We start from the raw sequence: 18,243 nt of genomic DNA, 5'->3' as shown, positions 1-18,243 counted from the left end.
TTTCGGGCAAAAGCCCTTCATCAGGAATAAAGGCAGTGAGCCTGAAGCGTGGAGAGATGAGTTTGCTGCTCCTTGGATGCTGCCTGAACTGCTGTGCTCTTCCAGCACCACTAATCCAGAATCTGGTTTTCAGCATCTGCAGTCATTGTTTTTACCCTGTTTTAACCTTCTCCACTGTCCACTACACTTCCAATTGAGTTACTCCCTTTAAATTCCTGATGTTCAGGTGTTTCTGGGATGCTGTTTGTATGATTTGAAGTGAAGACCAATGCAAAATATCTGTTAAATTCATCTCGTCATCTCTTCACCTTCCATTACTAATTCCCCAGACTCATTTTCTATTGGAACAACACTTAATTTGGTATCTGTTCTTTTCAGAATTTTGAAGATACATTTCTTACTTTTTAAAGTATGTTGGATCTGGGTGTGATACTCTTCTGAGAATCAATGCAGACTTGATGGGCCGAATAGCCTCCTTCCACATTGTAAGGATTGTATGATTCACCCAACACCCCAACCCCTGCTTTCATGGGTCTGAGGACAAGGAAATGCGATCAGCAGCAAAATAGGATAACAAAGAGAAAAAAGGTTTAGAAAGCACGGCTCTGAACTAATTCACCAAATATTAGGAGGTAATATTGAGGAAACATGGGGTGAATATTTGTGTTTCATTATTTTCAGTGAAAAAAGAGATTTGAGTGAAAAACCCCAATTAATTTAGTTTGCATTTGTGTTACGTTTTGTAAGGTTTTCAGGCAATTTGTGGAAAGTAATTACAACAAAAATTTAATTAATTGACCCAATTTTAACTGCATAAATTAAACATGGCTCTTTCTGAATCTAAGCTATGAGTGTAACGATTAGGTATAATCAGAACAGAAATTAAATCCTCTGAAAAATATGTCATTATATGTTGTTTTGATAAATAGGAATGCACATTTCTTGAAACAATAAGTCTTTTCAACATATATTAGCTGCATTTTCTAATTGAACCCTCTCTGTAGATTGATGTCAATCTCAACATCAAACCATGTTTATCATTTACAAAATGGTTACACCTAATTCTGTGAGATTGTCAATATAAATCAAGGCAGTCTACGACTGAAATAGAGATGCCGTTACCAAGGCTGATTGGTCTTGTTGCAAAGATGAGACAGCAGGGTGCTCTTATTTGCTTTGAATCAATAGTTTTCAAAGGGATAAAAATCTATTTGCAACATTGGTCTCTGGAACTGAATAGTTACACAGAAATAATGCTGTGCGGACACTTCAAAGCAAGCAAAGATGAAACAAAAAGAGACCTCTCTGGCATGTGCTGTTATCCTAAAGTAATAACAATAACTTGTTATTTTCTGGAATGGTGTGTTTGGTAATAAACATTAAGGGCAGAAATTTATAGGAGGCTGAGTGACATGGGACATGATCAGAATCAGAGGAGTAGCTGGTGAACCCATCTCAGTGTCGAGTGCAACTCACTCCATCTTTTATGCCCTTGACAGTGGTGTGGCAAGTTCGTCACCAGGCACCAGCGAGTTGCCAGGTAAGGGGGATTACTGCCTGTTACACACCTTGTCAGTAGACAAACGCATTTCATTAATATTCAACTTACTTTCTTACCATGCTCGCCAAATCAACTTGATATGGAAATCAGAGAGGGTACCTGAAAAATTCAGCTCACCATTATCTCCAAAGAGCCTCTGTGTTGCAGTACATTGAAACTGTATTGTCAGGCATGATCTATGGGTACCAGCAAAATGCACCCCTTGCCCATGGACATTGGCATCTGGCATTCATCAACCCCTCACAACCATCATGGCACCTCTTCAATACACAGGCACGATACTTGGGAGGCACAGACTTGTTTTGCAAGGTGCATTGGCAGCTAACATTAGAAGGCAACAGGGACTCTTTGGCAGTCAGTACTCCTCAGTCAATGGAGTGTACATCTAATGATATGATAGTGTGTCTATCAATTGTGCACTGCACCATATACCAGTGCCTCCACAGTAAACACATTGCATGTGCAGAAAGCAAGCAGCCCTGTCTGAAAATCTTAGGGGAGTAGCCCTTGCCAAAGCTCATGGAGGCACACATTGTGTCAAAATCATTATGTTATGCCTTATGCTCTAATAATGAGATTTTGAGCAATACAGAGAGAAAAATAACTGAATGTAGGGTGAGAGTGAAGGCATTTATAAAACTTCCAAAAATAACATTCGATGTCACTCATGGCATCAAAGCATCCTCAACATTTTTTCCTTTTCCTCTCTTTCCTACTATGACTTAATGTACTTTATGCTTCGATAGTTGGGGTGGAAGGACTCTGTTCAGCAGTTCAGCCTGTTGGCGTTGGAGGTTTGTTCAGACAGCCGCAGGGCTAGTTCTGTCTGGATGGCCCAGACATGCTGAGGTGCAAGATCCACCTCAGTGTGAGCTTCTAAGTGTTGAAGGTGAACAGTAAGGATAGAGGTAGATGGCGCAGTTTCCTGTGGTATGCCCTGATAGAGGACTCCTGAGGGGATAGCTGTGGTTCTTTCTTCAGCTGAGTGCCCCCAGTAGTACCCTTACACCTTGTGAGGGTTGGGCAACTGCAGCATGTGCCAAGCTTTCTCTTTCTCTGTCACTATGCATCTAATCCAGTGGATTACCAGAGTGTAGGTCTGTGCACTTCTCCAGTAGACCTTGAGGGTGCTGGAGCTTACTCTCCATAGCAGCTACAAATCCAACTGTGGAGGCAACCAGACAGTCACTTCCATAGCTACGTTCCTGTAGGTTTTGAGCAGCCAAGACCACTCCTGTCTCTTCCTGTGCATTTGGATGAAGTCCCTGATTACTGACACTACAGAGTTTTCTTCTGTCTGGGCATGAGTGGTATCTGACAGTCCTCAGTGGGTTAGCAGCCTAGGCCAATTCTTCCTCAGCCCACTGCAGAGCTGTCATACTGAGATGCTCATCAGCATGTCTTTCCAAACTTTATTACCATAACACAGCCTACAATGTATCCATATCTGCGCTAGTGGAGATGCAGGATGCCAGCCTTGCCAATGCTTCCGCTGATGTCTCTGTACTCTCATTTTCAGAGGCTAAGGACATAGTTTCTGCGGGGTCTGTCCATTTCTTCTCAGAGCTGATAGACATGATTGCAGTACGTATAAGACTGTAATCACCTGTCCTCTGGTGCCATCGAGGACTGTCAGATAGATGGAAAGATTATGGTAAGTGCCTCTGCAATTTCCACTCTCACTTCCCTCAGTAGCCTTGGATGCATCTCAAACAGACCATGTACCTTATAACTTTAAATACAGCCTACCCAATATTTATTCTTGATCAATTTTAAACCTTTTAAGTGTCCAAATGACATCTGACTCATCATGGCTTGCAAAGCATATAATTTCTTGTTAAGGTCAGATGCAAAATATTCACTGATCACCAATGCTGTCTGTCTGCATGCGTGGATAAATCCACTTTTGGTTCATAAGCAGCCGCATTCTTCTTTTGAGCTCCCATTTCCTATTCATATACCAATAGAAAACATTGGAAATCACATTATACTGATTGGCAGTCTCCTTTTATAATCTCTCTTTACTTCATTTCTCCACTGGTCTTTGGCTGGTTCGCTGGTTCCTGGCTTTAAACCTAACAGACAGCCGTTAAAGCCGACCTTCTTCGCCTCCATCTCTATCCAAACACCGAGATTTGTTTGTCTTGCCTTGCCTTTTCACTTGGTGGGAATATGTCTCAACTGTGTCTTAATCCATTGAATTTGACTTCCACTCAGCTAATTAGTTTTACTCAGTTGCTCTTTGCCCTTTTGCATAGACAACCTAAATTTTATTAACAATAATCATTGCCCCTTAAGTTTTCTCTTACTGACAATTGATCCACTTTGCCTCATGCTCAAGGAACAGGTCAAGTAGTATCTCCTTTCCCATCAGATTGAACACATATTACTGTAGAAAATGTTCCTGGACACATTTTAGGGCGAGTGTTTTTCTAGTTTTTATTTTTGGAATTTATTCAGTGGACGCAAGCTTCGCAGATTGAGTCTGCATTTGTTGCCCCTCATTAACTGTATTTGAGAATTGTCTTAGCTGGCTTCATTGAACTGCTACAGTCCATTTCCTGTAGGTTGATTCACAATTTTGTAAAGAAGGGATTTCAGGATTTTTTTTTACCCAGCAGCACTAATGCAACAGCAGGATCTTTTCTAAATCAGGATGGTAAGTGGCTTGGGGACAATATGTTGATGATGGGTGCCCACGCATCTGCTGCCCTTGGCCTTCTAATGTTAGCCCTTTATTTTCTCACATTATGTTTGCACACATTCACCCATATTTTATTGACTACACTGTACTTGACTGAAACCTGGCCTCAGACAAAGATATATTAGGCTATTCTTCAGGAATGGTCACTATAATTTGTGAAAGTGGGAGTCAAATTCAATAAAATAAGACACAGTTGAGGTACATTCCCAACAAGTGAAGAAGCATTTGCAGCTCTGCTCAATTGCATTTGACTGTAATCTGTTTTTTGCATATTCACAGAAGTCTTTCCAGAGACTCATGTTCTTCTTGCATGTAATTCTCTTCCCTCACAACAAGTAAGTTCTGTTCAGAGAGCTTAAATGTCAGATCTGTTTTCCAGTCAAACTTAAAGGGCACAGCACTAATTCTGTAACTTGCCTAAAATCCAAACAGACACTTAATAGTATCAACTTCCCAGACAGGAGTTAAGCTCCTTCCAGTGCAGAAATTGAGTGAATTTCTCCAGAAATTCCACAGCAGGAACTCTGACGAAATGATGGACATGGTGATCTGATGAGGTACATGTAATGCCTATGAAAATTCTATCACAGTATTTCAGAATAGGCCTCGAACAACTTGGCTCAACATTTCAGAGACAGGTCAAGACCTGAAACTGTCTAGCTACTTGGCAGAGACATACAAAAATGAATTGCAGTAATACAAAAGTTGCAGCTTAACTGCAACCCAACATCAGTTTGGTGATTTCATATTTTAGCAGAAAATTGTTTCTTATCACAACACTTCAGAATTATAATTTAAATAATATTATTAAAGAACGTCTGTTATATGTTATAATAAAATGACTAAATCATTCAGAATTCTGAAACTGTAGACAGTATCATTGCTAACATAAGGCTTCATGATGATTGCACTTGAATGAAAGGTATAATGGGTGATGTATAATTTTACAATAAAATGACTTGACTGTCAATCTAAGTGCACTTGTTAATGACTAAAGTACAAAAGAAACCTGCCATTTTCAGACTGCAATAACCTTAATGTATCACTGCAGATAATAACAAGAGTTGAGAGTCATGCAGAAAGGTTGAAATTGTAGCGTGTGCTTTTGCTTATGAGCACAACATAGTAGCATTACACAGTGCAATCACAATAAAAACACCTGAAGAGATGGTCCTAAATTGGGATTATAAATTCTCACCGACACTTCATATCCCATAACATGGAATTGACGGCTAACTTGATATCCTTTTCCCTGGCTTTACGGCTCTAGTCAAGACCGTTTTATCACTGGAGATGTATTAGACACACTTCATTTCTTTTCACAGTATTGCTTTAATTTTCCACATCCGTGGGCTGACACAGCCCTAACCATGTCCAACGTTTGCCAGTTATAAAATGTTCTCCTTGCTCCATTTTTATTGTTTGAAAATGGAACATGATATTACTATTAACCCTTTGGTCACTGGCAGAATCAGTCATCAGTTGCTGGACAGTAGGCAAAGACATCCCTAACACCAGAAAAAGTTTAATTGTTTCCTTTGGATGTGTGAATGTGCTTCACAATTCATTTTGAATTTATATCTCACAGTTAATACAGATTGTATCTTTCAGAACCATGCTTGTGACATTGTCATTCTATTATAGTGTGTGACCTGGGGGTGGAAAAGTCTTGGATGCCATCATAAATGGGACCACTTGAAGCCATAACCATAAGATACAGGAACAGAATTAGACCATTCAGCCCATTGAGTCTGCTCTGCCATTAGATCATGGCTAATAGATTTCTCTACCCCGTTCTCCTGCCTGTTTGCTGTCATCCTTAATGTCCTTATCAATCAAGAACCTATCTATCTATGCCTTAAATACACTCAAAAGACTTGGCCTCCACAGTCCCTTGCAACAATGAGTTCCACAGATTAACAACGCTCTGGCTGAAGAAATTCCTCCTATTCTCAGTTCCAAATGCTACACTGATGAAAACATGCAACTGTTTGGAACCACATAGCTTAATCTTAGCCCAGACACTGAAGTGCTGTACCTATCAGGAGCTGTAGTAAACATCTGTTGAGTCTTTCAACATCATGGTACCAATGTCTAGTTCTTACAGTATGGAACTAACAGTATGGGCAGCAGGATGAGTCAGTGGTTAGCAGTGTTGCATTACAGCACCAGGGACTGGGTTCAATTCCAGCTGTGGGTGACTGTCTGTGTTGAGTTTGCACATTCTCCCTATGTCTGTACGGGTTTCCTCCAGCTGCTCTGTTTTCCTCCCACTGTCCAAAGATGTATTCGTTAGGTGAATTGGACAAGTTAAATTATCCATAGTGTTCAGGGATGTGTAGGTTCAGTGCATTAGCCAGGGTAAATGTAGAGTAATAGGGTAGGGGAATGGGTCGGGGAGGGTTACTCTTCGGAGGGTTGGTGTGGACTTGTTGGGCCTAATGACCTGTGCCCATACAGCAGGGATTCTATGATAAACATTGCCATATCTGATTGTCATACCCTCCTGGAGGCAAGTCCCACACCACAGTGACAGATCACAATGTCGCTTGCTATGATGGCAAACACAGAAAAATGCCCACACATTGCCAAAATGTGCAAGCAACATGCCGATGAATAGCCAATATTCTGTTTTGGGATATTAATTGAGGGATAAATGATGACAGAAGGATTCTATTCTTTTTTAAACAATTCTGTGGCACCAGTAAAAGTAGGTCTTGAAAAGGTGTGATTTTTGCGATTAGGATTCTCAAATTTGACCCAGTTCAGATAAAGGTAGCCGCTGTACTGCCATGAGTATCTCGAAAAATAGTGCTTGACATTGCCATGAAACTTACAGAGCAGAAAGGAAATGTAAACAGCAGGTGGCTTGCTCTGACAAAAATAGGTTTTAGCTTCTGAGATTGGCCCAATTTGTCCAGTTCCCAATGGTATTCCACTGTAGCTTACTGTATTCCTTCTGAGGAGAAGAGCATTTGCATCATGTCCTGTATGTTTGTACAATTCTATCACCAGTTCCTATATAAGTACATATGATTGAATTAAAACTGGCAATTGCTCTTGCTAATGCAACGTGTTTATACACAATTACATGTGCAAATTATAAGTGTGTCCTGATGTGTTTATATTTCATATATGTTCATTCTGCACATAAAGCAATAGAGCCAGAGATGTTTACAGTAAAGAGGGAATGTCAGCAGTGTGTTTCTGCATAAGCAAATGAAAACCATCATCACTTCTCCGTTCTCTTTCCATTGCCTCATCAATTATTATTCATTTTGCCTTTGAATTCTGCAATGGTTTCTCACAAAACCAGTCCCTATACATTCCATATTCTAAAAGCCTTCTACTAAAGTCAATTTTCATTCCTTACCTTTTCATTATCCTAGTGACAATTTGAATCCTGGACTTCTCATCACTGAAATAAGACTCGCAAAACTATTCTTAATTTTACAACCTTCACTCAATCTCCTCTCAGCATCTCAGCTACAGTGAAAATAATCTTGGCATCTCAAACATCTCTTGTCCGTAGCTTTCCACTTTTGCATCTTCCTCGTGAATCTGTATTATACACTCTTAATGACTTCATTGCCCTTTCTGTGTTGACATACCCAAAGCTGCTCATATTACTGCAAATGTTGAATGGGTCTGGGTGGGTTACTCTTCGGAAGGTTGGTGTGTATAAAAACAAATTTATTATTGTGCATGATATCTCTATTTTTAATGGCCTAAATTCAACTTCTTATTTCAAATTTATCTTCCTACCTTCCCCTGAATTAAGTGTTTGAATCTTGAGGTGTCCCTGTTGATCAATCCATTCCAGTGTATTACTTTTAAAGCACAAACTGCCACTTCTCAATATTTTATTTCTTCTTCAGGAAGCTTAAATCTGCCATTTGGCCCCCTACTGTCCTTTGATCCCAAAGCACTCTTCTGTCACTTAGTAGTCTAGAGTTTGAATATTGCTGAATATAGAGACACTATTTCTGGAAGGTTTTTGTCCTACGCCCATCAGACCAAATGTAAGAATGGCAAATTTTGGACTATCACAAGAACTTATACTATAGAAAAGAAATGTACTTCTTGAATGACAAGTTGACCTGGCTTGGCTAAAGCATTTCCATGGAGACAGTAATGGAGAACCATGAACTCCCTAAGCTCTCAGGAAATTCAAAAGATGGTGCAAGACTTAAATATATTCCATTTGTTTGCAGAGAATGGTATGAATACATCATTTTAAGCACTTTCCCTTTCCAGCCCATGAGCTAAACTCACGCTGCTTTGTTCATGTCCTATTGTAATTCTTCCTCAGTAAGAATGGGTCTGAACAATGATAGAATGTGAGGCAAATCAATTGATCTAACATTGACCTGGCAATAACACTTTGAAATGTGTCTCCATGTGCATAGGTCAGCCATTTTCTGAGTACATGGATTGAGACTTTCCACTATCTCCAACACTGTATTTGGACAGTTGTTTCTGGACATTCGATATGCATCCTTTAACTCATTTATCCACCCACACTCTATCTATCTGTGGTTTACATGAACATTAAAATACAGTGACTGCCTCTTTAATGGTAACTTCTTTGTTCTTCAAACTTCCATAGCTGAAGAACTTCTTCCTGGTAGCCTTTACAAAGTTCACTCACAATGCCTTAAGTCCCTGTATTATGGCTTAGTTAATCAAGCACTTTATCTTCCAGTAATGCTTTTAATTTGGTGTACTAAATGACCTTTCCATTTTCAATATCTTTAGATGCCTCTCTGATTCTTCTTTTGCTCTGTGATCCAGCAGAAGTCAGAGGATATAAAGAGAACATGAAATACTAGAAGTGGCAGGGATGTGTTTTGGGAATTCAGGAAACAGTACTGTTAATTTAGACAAGCCAAGAATGACAAATTCACCAAAGTAATGACACATCTCAGCACCAAGAAACTAAGCTAGAAAGAGCCACTCACTATTCCAATTCCAATTTAGCCATCCCAGCAGATCTATTGAACTCAGCAAGGATAAGTGCGACCAAGTATTCCTTTTAATTGCTGAAAGTAGACCAGGCAAGGATTATGATCTGCTGAAATGGGAGGGTAACGATTCTCTCATTACACCAAATCATGATTCAGAAAGCACTTCTATTGTTAGTTAACTGGTCTTTCAGCAGTTTTCTGGGTCCTAAGAGTCTCACCTGTGTACAAGTATTCTACACAAATTCAGATTTCTGAGCAGGGAAAACAGTTATGTCTCTTTTCCCATCAGGTACAACTTCAGAGTGAACATGCACATAACAAGGCAGCAATGTGAGTCTGTTCTTGCTTCAATGACCAACTCAGCTTTGGTGACGAATCTGGCTGCTGGTCTTTGGATCTCTGAGATACTTCAGGGCAGTCCATCCATGGAAAACTATTTGCGAGAATGGAAAATCCCTCTGAGCCAGAACCTGTACTTTCTCTCCAGCTGGGAAGCTGTCAAAGGTGAATTTACCACTGACAATGATGCACTCATCAGCCTTTGATACTTTTCAGAACATCTTTGACCAAAACCTCAGTTTGAATGTTCCACCCACCTTGTGACTTTGTCGTGTTCACTACCAGTAATTATTACTCCCTCTTTTCTTCCTGCTGCTTGCTTTGACCTGCCACCAAGGGGATGTCTAACAAAGGGGTCTGCAAGGAGCAAGCTTGGATCAACAAAAACAGTCTAGAACAGAGCAAGAAAAAGGAATCTGAGCAAGTAAACCATGTTTAGTTGTGTGCAGATTGGGGGAGTGGCAGTAGTTGTTTCTCTTATTTATCACATTAACTCCCTTTTAAACTGTGTACTTTCCTTTGATAATGTATTGTGAATAAAATATAAATTTTTATAGATTCTTAAATGAGTGGTGCAATTGACATTACCAGATACACCCTCCACTGCACACACCCCATTCATTCAGAATTTTCCTAACAATATGGAGAATCTTTTAGGGCAGCAACTTCAATGTAGCGTCAAAGATAATAACACATCCTGCTGCAGATGTATTCCATAATCAGAGTCACCGGTGCAATGACTAGTATCCAGTTCCAGAGTCACTGATGCTATGGCTAAATATATAAAATGTTGGTTAGGATACAGCTAAAGTGTTATGTGCAGTTCTGGAATCCACGTTATAGAAGAGGTTTAATTGCACAGGACGGTTTCAGTTCTGGAGAGAGTTTGGATAGACTGGGTTTTATTTTCCTTAGAGCAGAGGAGATTAAGAAGGGACATGATTGAGATGTACAAAATTATGAGAGGCCTGGATAAGGTAGACAGGAAGCATTTTTCTCCTTGATGGATGGATTCATGACCAGGGAGCATAGATTTAGGATAAGGGAGAGAGGTATAGAGGCGATGTAAGGAAACGCTTTTTCATCCAGAAGATGGTAGCAATCTGGAACTCACTTTGATGTCAGTAAGTGTGGGAGAAGCAAGAATCCTCATAAGAGTATTGAGTGATGCCAAGGCATGCAAGGCTAAATGAGGGCAAATAGGATGAGAATTGTTAGGGGATTTGTTTTTGTCTGACCTGGACATGATAGGCAGAAGGGTGTTTTTCTGCAAATAGATTTCTGTGTCTCTATGATGTTATGACTAGTTTACAAGATCAGTGTCACTGATGTGATGACCAGTACCAAACACCATTGTACTTGTACAGGTCCAGTGTTACTGGTTTTTCTGTTTGGGAATTTGAAATGGTGTACCTGACATGGAGACATGTCTTAGTTCTGGTTTGGGGAGATAGACATTACTATGCAGTCAGTTGAAATACTCTCAATGATGTAAGCACCTTCCATTCCTATATAACACAAGTGATTTACCTCATCCATCAATACCCAAAACTCTGAGTGTTAAAAACAGAGGATGTCTCTGAGCAGTTTCAGCAGGATATGACAACCATGGATCATTAGCTGTGAGCTGTTTTACATGTATATATTGAATCATTTGAGCCACATTGAATTATCATCAATATCTGCAATGGTTGAAGAAGGCAGATTATCACTCCTGCGCCAGGGTCATTAGGAAAGGGCAATAAATGCTGACCTATCCAGTGATATCCACATCCCACGAAGAGGGACATGTTTGTCGGTTCCAGGACTCAATAGCCTGGGCAAAGGAACATAATTTGAAGTCAACTTGCATGGAACTCCTTTTATTCAATGCCTCTCCCACCTTGAAACTAAGTTTGGAGAATTGGGACAATCAGAAAGAAAGATACCAAGGTTCAATTTCTGGACTCTGGGATATGTGGGGATTGTTTAATTCTTGTGATTCACATTACTTAAAATATCATTGTTCTCACCCCAAATCTTGGCATGATATGGAGGAGCCAGTGTTGGTCTGGGGTGGACAAAGTTAAAAATCACACAACACGAGTTTATAGTCCAACAGCTTTAGTTGGAAGCACTAGCTCTCAAAGCATTGCTCCTTCATCAGATGGTTGTGGAGCGTCAGCTCATAAGACACAGAATTTATAGCAAAAGATTACAGTGTCATGCAACTGAAATGATGTATTGAACAAACATGGATTGTTGTTAAGTCTTTCATCTTTTTGAATGGGTTGCAGGTTTCAGTTACCATTCAGGGATATACTTCATTGTCCAGTACTTCCCGGGAGCTGAAAAACTATGCTATGTTCTTCAGCCTGCAACACATTATCAATGAAGGTGAGCATCTCGCCAAAACCTTCTTTATGTCTCTACTTCTCACCCGTAAACAACCGCCAAACCTCAAACAGATGAGTGTTTGCAGCAAACAGTCCAGTCTTCAGGATAACATCGACTACAACACTGTACATGCCAATCACTGCAAGACGTGTTAGAGTGTCGACATAGATACCACTATTACACATGGGGACACCACTCACCGTGTATGTGGCAGGTACTCATGTGACTTGGCCAACGTTGTCTATCTCATACACTGCAAGCAAGGATGCCCAAGGCATGGGTACAATGCAGATGCTACGACAACAGATGAAAAGACACTGGGCAAAAGTCACCAGACAAGGGTGCTCCCTCCCCATCAGGGAACACTTCAGCGGTTAGGGACATTCAGCTTTGCAGCTTTGGGTGGCCATCCGCTAAGGCAGACTTTGAGATAGGCAACGATGCAAACTGGAGGAGAAAGTGAGGTCTGCAGATGTTGAAGATCAGAGCTGAAAATGTGTTGCTGAAAAAGCGCAGCAAGTCAGGCAGCATCCAAGGAACAGGAGATTCAACGTTTCAGGCATAAGCCCTTCTTCAGGAGGAGTCCAAGGACCTGCATGTCCTTGGTGGAGTGGGAGGGGGAGTTGGAGTGTTGAGCCACGGGGTGGTTGGGTTGGTTAGTCTGGGTGTCCCAGAGGTGTTCTCTGAAATGTTCCGCAAGTAGACTGCCTGTCTCCCCAATATAGAGGAGGTCACATCGGGTGCAGCGGATGCAGTAAGTGATGTGTGTGGAGGTGCAGGTGAATTTGTGGCGGATATGGAAGGATCCCTTGGGGCCTTGGAGAGAAGTAAGGGAGGAGGTGTGGGCGCAAGTTTTGCATTTCTTGCGGTTGCAGGGGAAGGTGCCGGGAGTGGAGGTTGGGTTGGTAAGGGGTGTGGACCTGATGAGAGAGTCACGGAGGGAGTGGTCTTTTCGGAATGCTGATAGGGGAGGGGAGGGAAATATATCCCTGGTGGTGGGGTCCGTTTGGAGGTGACGGAAATGACGGCGGATGATACGCTGTATATGGAGGTTGGTGGGGTGGTAGGTGAGAACCAGTGGGGTTCTGTCCTGGTGGCGGTTGGAGGGGCGGGGCTCAAGGGCAGAGGAGCGGGAAGTGGAGGAGATGCGGTGGAGGGCATTGTCGATCACGTCTGGGGGGAATCTACGGTCTTTGAAGAAGGAGGCCATCTGGGCTATACGGTATTGGAACTGGTCCTCCTGGGAGCAGATGCGACGGAGACGAAGGAATTGGGAATATGGGATGGCGTTTTTACAGGGGGCAGGCTGGGAGGAGGTGTAGTCTAGGTAGTTTCCCCCCAGACGTGATCGACGATGCCTGCTGGACACACTTTCCTCATTTCTGAAGAAGGGCTTATGCCCGAAACATCGAATCTCCTGTTCCTTGGATGCTGCCTGACCTGCTGTGCTTTTCCAGCAACACATTTTCAGCAACGATGCAAACTGGCCAGGCAAAGGCTGATAACCAAGTTCATTACCCATGGGACCTTGGGTCCATGTCACACTACAAGTGACCCCATTCTACACACACACATACACACACACACACACACACACGCGCGTGCGCGCGCACACACACACACACACACACAATCTCTCTCTCTCTCTCATACACAAACACATACACCCCCTACACTCACACCCATGCACACCCTCTCTGTTATACTCCATCACACCTATACACATTTTACCAAGCTTTCACACATACAAACACACACTTCTTCACATGCATTCACACTCATATAAGTTTATGGGATGAATTTACACAACCTGCAGGCAGTCAATGCAGGCAGTCAAAACATGTAATAATTTGTATATTCCACTTTGGAAATAGAACCAGTCTGACTCAAGATTGGGATACAGACAGACTCTAACCTCATACCTTTAATGCATTGTTTGAGCTGAGATGTCATCTTTTGTTATAAAACCTTAAGTTATCTTGAGAAGGTGACTTAAAAGACGTTTGGAAATTTACATATTAATGAACTGAAACCTGCAACTCATTCTAAAAGGTGAAAGACTTAACAACAATCTAGGTTTGTCCAATATATCATTTCAGCAGCATGACACTGTAATCTTTTGCTATAAATTTTGTGTCTAATGATCTTATGCTCCACAACCATCTGAAGGAGCAACTCTTCAAAAGCTTGTGCTTCCAAATTCTCAACATGTAAGAGATAATAACCTGTAGAAATTCTAAGCATTAAAATTTCATAAAACTGAAAATCCCAGGAGCCATATGCAGATAAGATATTCAACACAATTACAAAATAAATGATCATAATTTGCTAAGGATTCTGCAATGAGACTTCTGCAAAACTCATGGAAAAAGAGCGTAAACATTGGAAAACGGCCATTTATCCAATTTCTTTAGAAGCATTCTATTGATCTTTATGTGAAAATTACAGGTCACAATCCAGAAAGGCCTTCTGCAGAGTCTCCTGCAAGAAGTTTAAAAGTGATTTCTTACACACATGCATATGTTACATATACACACTCAGAGATATACACATATCTGCATAATCTCACATTGTATACACATGCAGTTACATTTGAATTATCTTCATCAGTTTAAAGCGTACCGTGCCATCATTTGAATATAGACATATCATTATCAGTTTTAAGCAAAATGCCTAAGTATAAATTCTGTTTCTAAATACAATAGCCTCATAATAACACAGGCTTTAATAAGGTTGATAAGTTATTAACAACAATTGAGAATTGAAAACAATTCTGTAGAAATGTCCAAATGGATGAGAATAGACTGATGAAAATGTTTCGCTCAAGTATTTAATCTATTATGTTTAAACATTGTAATAATTTAAATATATCATAATACTTCACTGTAGATACTGAATACATTTATTTTAGATTTGGAGATGCCGGTGTTGGAGTGGGGTGTACGAAGTTAAAAACCACACAACACCAGGTTATAGTCCAACAGGTTTAATTAGAAGCACACTAGCTTTTGGAGCGACGCTCCTTCATCAGGTGACTATCACTCTGAAAGCTAGTGAGCTTCCAATTAAACCTGTTGGACTATAACCTGGTGTTGTGTGATTTTTATATTTATATTTATTTATATTTATTCTAATGTTAGTTGTTATTGATTGGAATTTGTTCAAAATCACAAGGGGGCGCTGCAGCTCCCATGATGAAAGCTTTGAGAGCAGAAACACTGTCTCACAGGTCAACTTCATTCACACAACTGTGAACAATATTAAGCTTTCTGATCCTATGTATGGGTCATTGAAATTTGAACACTCAGCCCATCTATTTCAGATCTCCTTCTGTTTATTGATCCTGTGTCCGTACCCAAAATGACACCAATGAAATTTCGATTTGACATTTCGTGATGTCATGGATAATCTGGAGTCATTCCTATTCTAACTTGATCTGGTCTAACAATAACACATCACAGAAGATTCAAGGTTAAATCCTGTTCTTTGCTGAAACCTGCAGGAATTATTGCCAATATTTGATGCTGCAATACTTTACTCTTCACTTGCCGAACATGCACATGTCGCCTTCGTAGCAGGGAAAGCTACGGGAAGCAGAAATGATCCAGTTCCCTTCCCTGGTAACCTCAAAATCAAATAAGGTGCAGTGAACAGAACCCATCCTGTGCACCCTGACAAAGTTACTGTGATGTTGTGCTTAAAATTCTGGTGAAATTGCTTGCCTCGTTAAGTAATTCTGAGGATCAAAAGGACCTGCAAGGAGCCAGTGATAAGATGCTGAAATGTGCAATGAAGTAGCAGGCTAAATTCCAGGTCAATAAATGTGAAATGACACAAATTGTTTCAAAAAATTAATATATTATACTTTGAATGAATAACGTAGAAGAACAGATGGATTTGTGAGTTCAGATTAATAATACATTAAAACAAACATCTCAAGTTGATAAAGGCATTAGTAATGTTAATGGAATATTTGGCTTTACAGCAGGAGTTAGACAATATAAAAATTAAGATGCAACAATATAATATACAATATCTCAGAAAAACCAAAGCTGAATTACAGTGTGTGGTTTCAGGTTGCACCTTACGGAAAAGATAGCTACAGATTGTCCAGAATTCACATTTGTGTGTGTAAACGCAAATATAATGAAAGATTTGAAAAGCTAACGTTATTTACTTCAGAATTGTGGAAATCATGAGTAGAACTGATTAAAATTAGGAAGGAATAGAATAGAAAGCATAGCAATTCATAGAGGAAGTGGTGGTGTTGTGATAACATCGGCAGACTTGTAGACTAGAACCCCAGGCTAATATCTGAATCCCAGTATGATGGCGAATTTTAAATTCAATTTTAAAATTCTGGAATCTAAGTAAAACTAGTCCAGTTGCCAAACTATGTCTGCCACCTTTACCCAGTCAGGCCGACTTCTGACTCTGATAATAACATTGTGGTTGACTCCCTTTGGGCAATGAGGAATGGGAAATAAATACCCCACACACACACACACACACAGACACACACACACAGACACGCACACACAGACACACAGAGATACACACAGACACACACGTAGACACACACACACAGACACACAGACACACAAACACAGACACACGCACACGCACACAGACACACACACACCCACAGACACACACATACACACACAGAGACACACACACACACAGACACACAGACAGACACACACACGCACAGACACACACATACACACAGACACACACACAAAGACACACACACACATGCACACACACAGACATACACATTCAGACACACACACACACAGTCGCACACACACCCCCACACACACATACCCACAGACACACACACCGAGACAAACACCAAGACGCACAGATGTATATACACGCGCACAGACACACACGCGCACACACACACAGACATTCACATACAGATACACACACACCGAGACACACACACTCACGCACACACCCACAGACACACCCACAGACATACACACACAGGCATTGGCACATACACAGACACACACACAAACAGACACACACACAAAGACACACACACACACAGACACACTCGCACAGACACACACATATGCACAAACACACAAAGAAATACACACTGACAGACACACACACAGGCACACACAGATACACACACACAGACACACACACAGGCACACACAGGCACACATACACATACAGACTCACACACACAGACTCACACACAGACACAAACACAGACACACATGCACACACACAAGCACTCACACAGAGACACACAGAAACACACAGACACACACAGACACAGTCGCACAAACACACACACACAGACACACACAGATACACACACACAAAGACACACACACAGACACACACACTGACACAGACACACAGAAACACACACAGACACACACACTGACACACACAGGCACACACAGACACACACACACAAACAGACACACACTCACAGCCACACACACACAGGCACACATACACAGACACACACAGACGCACATAAACATGCACAGACACACACACACACAGAAACACACAGTCACACAGAAAAACGCAGTCACACAGACAGACACACACAGACACACAAACACACAATCGCAGACACACAGACACAGATACACACACAGACACACACGTATAGCACACACAGACACACACATACAGACATACACACACACAGACACACACTCTCACTGACACAGACGCACACAGACACACACACAGTCACACACAGACACAGACAAAACATTGATACACACACACACGCAAATAGACACACAGACACACAAACAGACACACACGCACAAACACACACAGATATACACACACAGACACACACAGACACACACACAGACACACAACCACCCACACAGACACACAGAAACATACAGGCACACACAGGCAAACACACAGACACACACAGAGACACACTCGCACAGACACACAAAGACACACAGACACATAGACTCTCACACACAGATGCTACACAAGCACACACACACACAGGCACACACACAGACACAGATGCATACACACACAAACACACACACACTAACACAGACATGCACACAGAGACACCCACACAGAGACACACATACACACACAAACTCACACACATATAGACACACTGACACACACAGACACATACACACAGACACACACACAGGCACGCAGAAACCACACAGACACACACACACACAGAAACACACAGCCACAATCATGGATACAAACACTGACACGCTCGCACAGACACACACACACAGAGACACACACGAGCACAAACATAC

The sequence above is a fragment of the Hemiscyllium ocellatum genome, chromosome 3 (assembly GCF_020745735.1).
Source record: "Hemiscyllium ocellatum isolate sHemOce1 chromosome 3, sHemOce1.pat.X.cur, whole genome shotgun sequence".
NCBI lineage: Eukaryota > Metazoa > Chordata > Chondrichthyes > Orectolobiformes > Hemiscylliidae > Hemiscyllium > Hemiscyllium ocellatum.
This window is presented reverse-complemented; position numbering follows the sequence as displayed.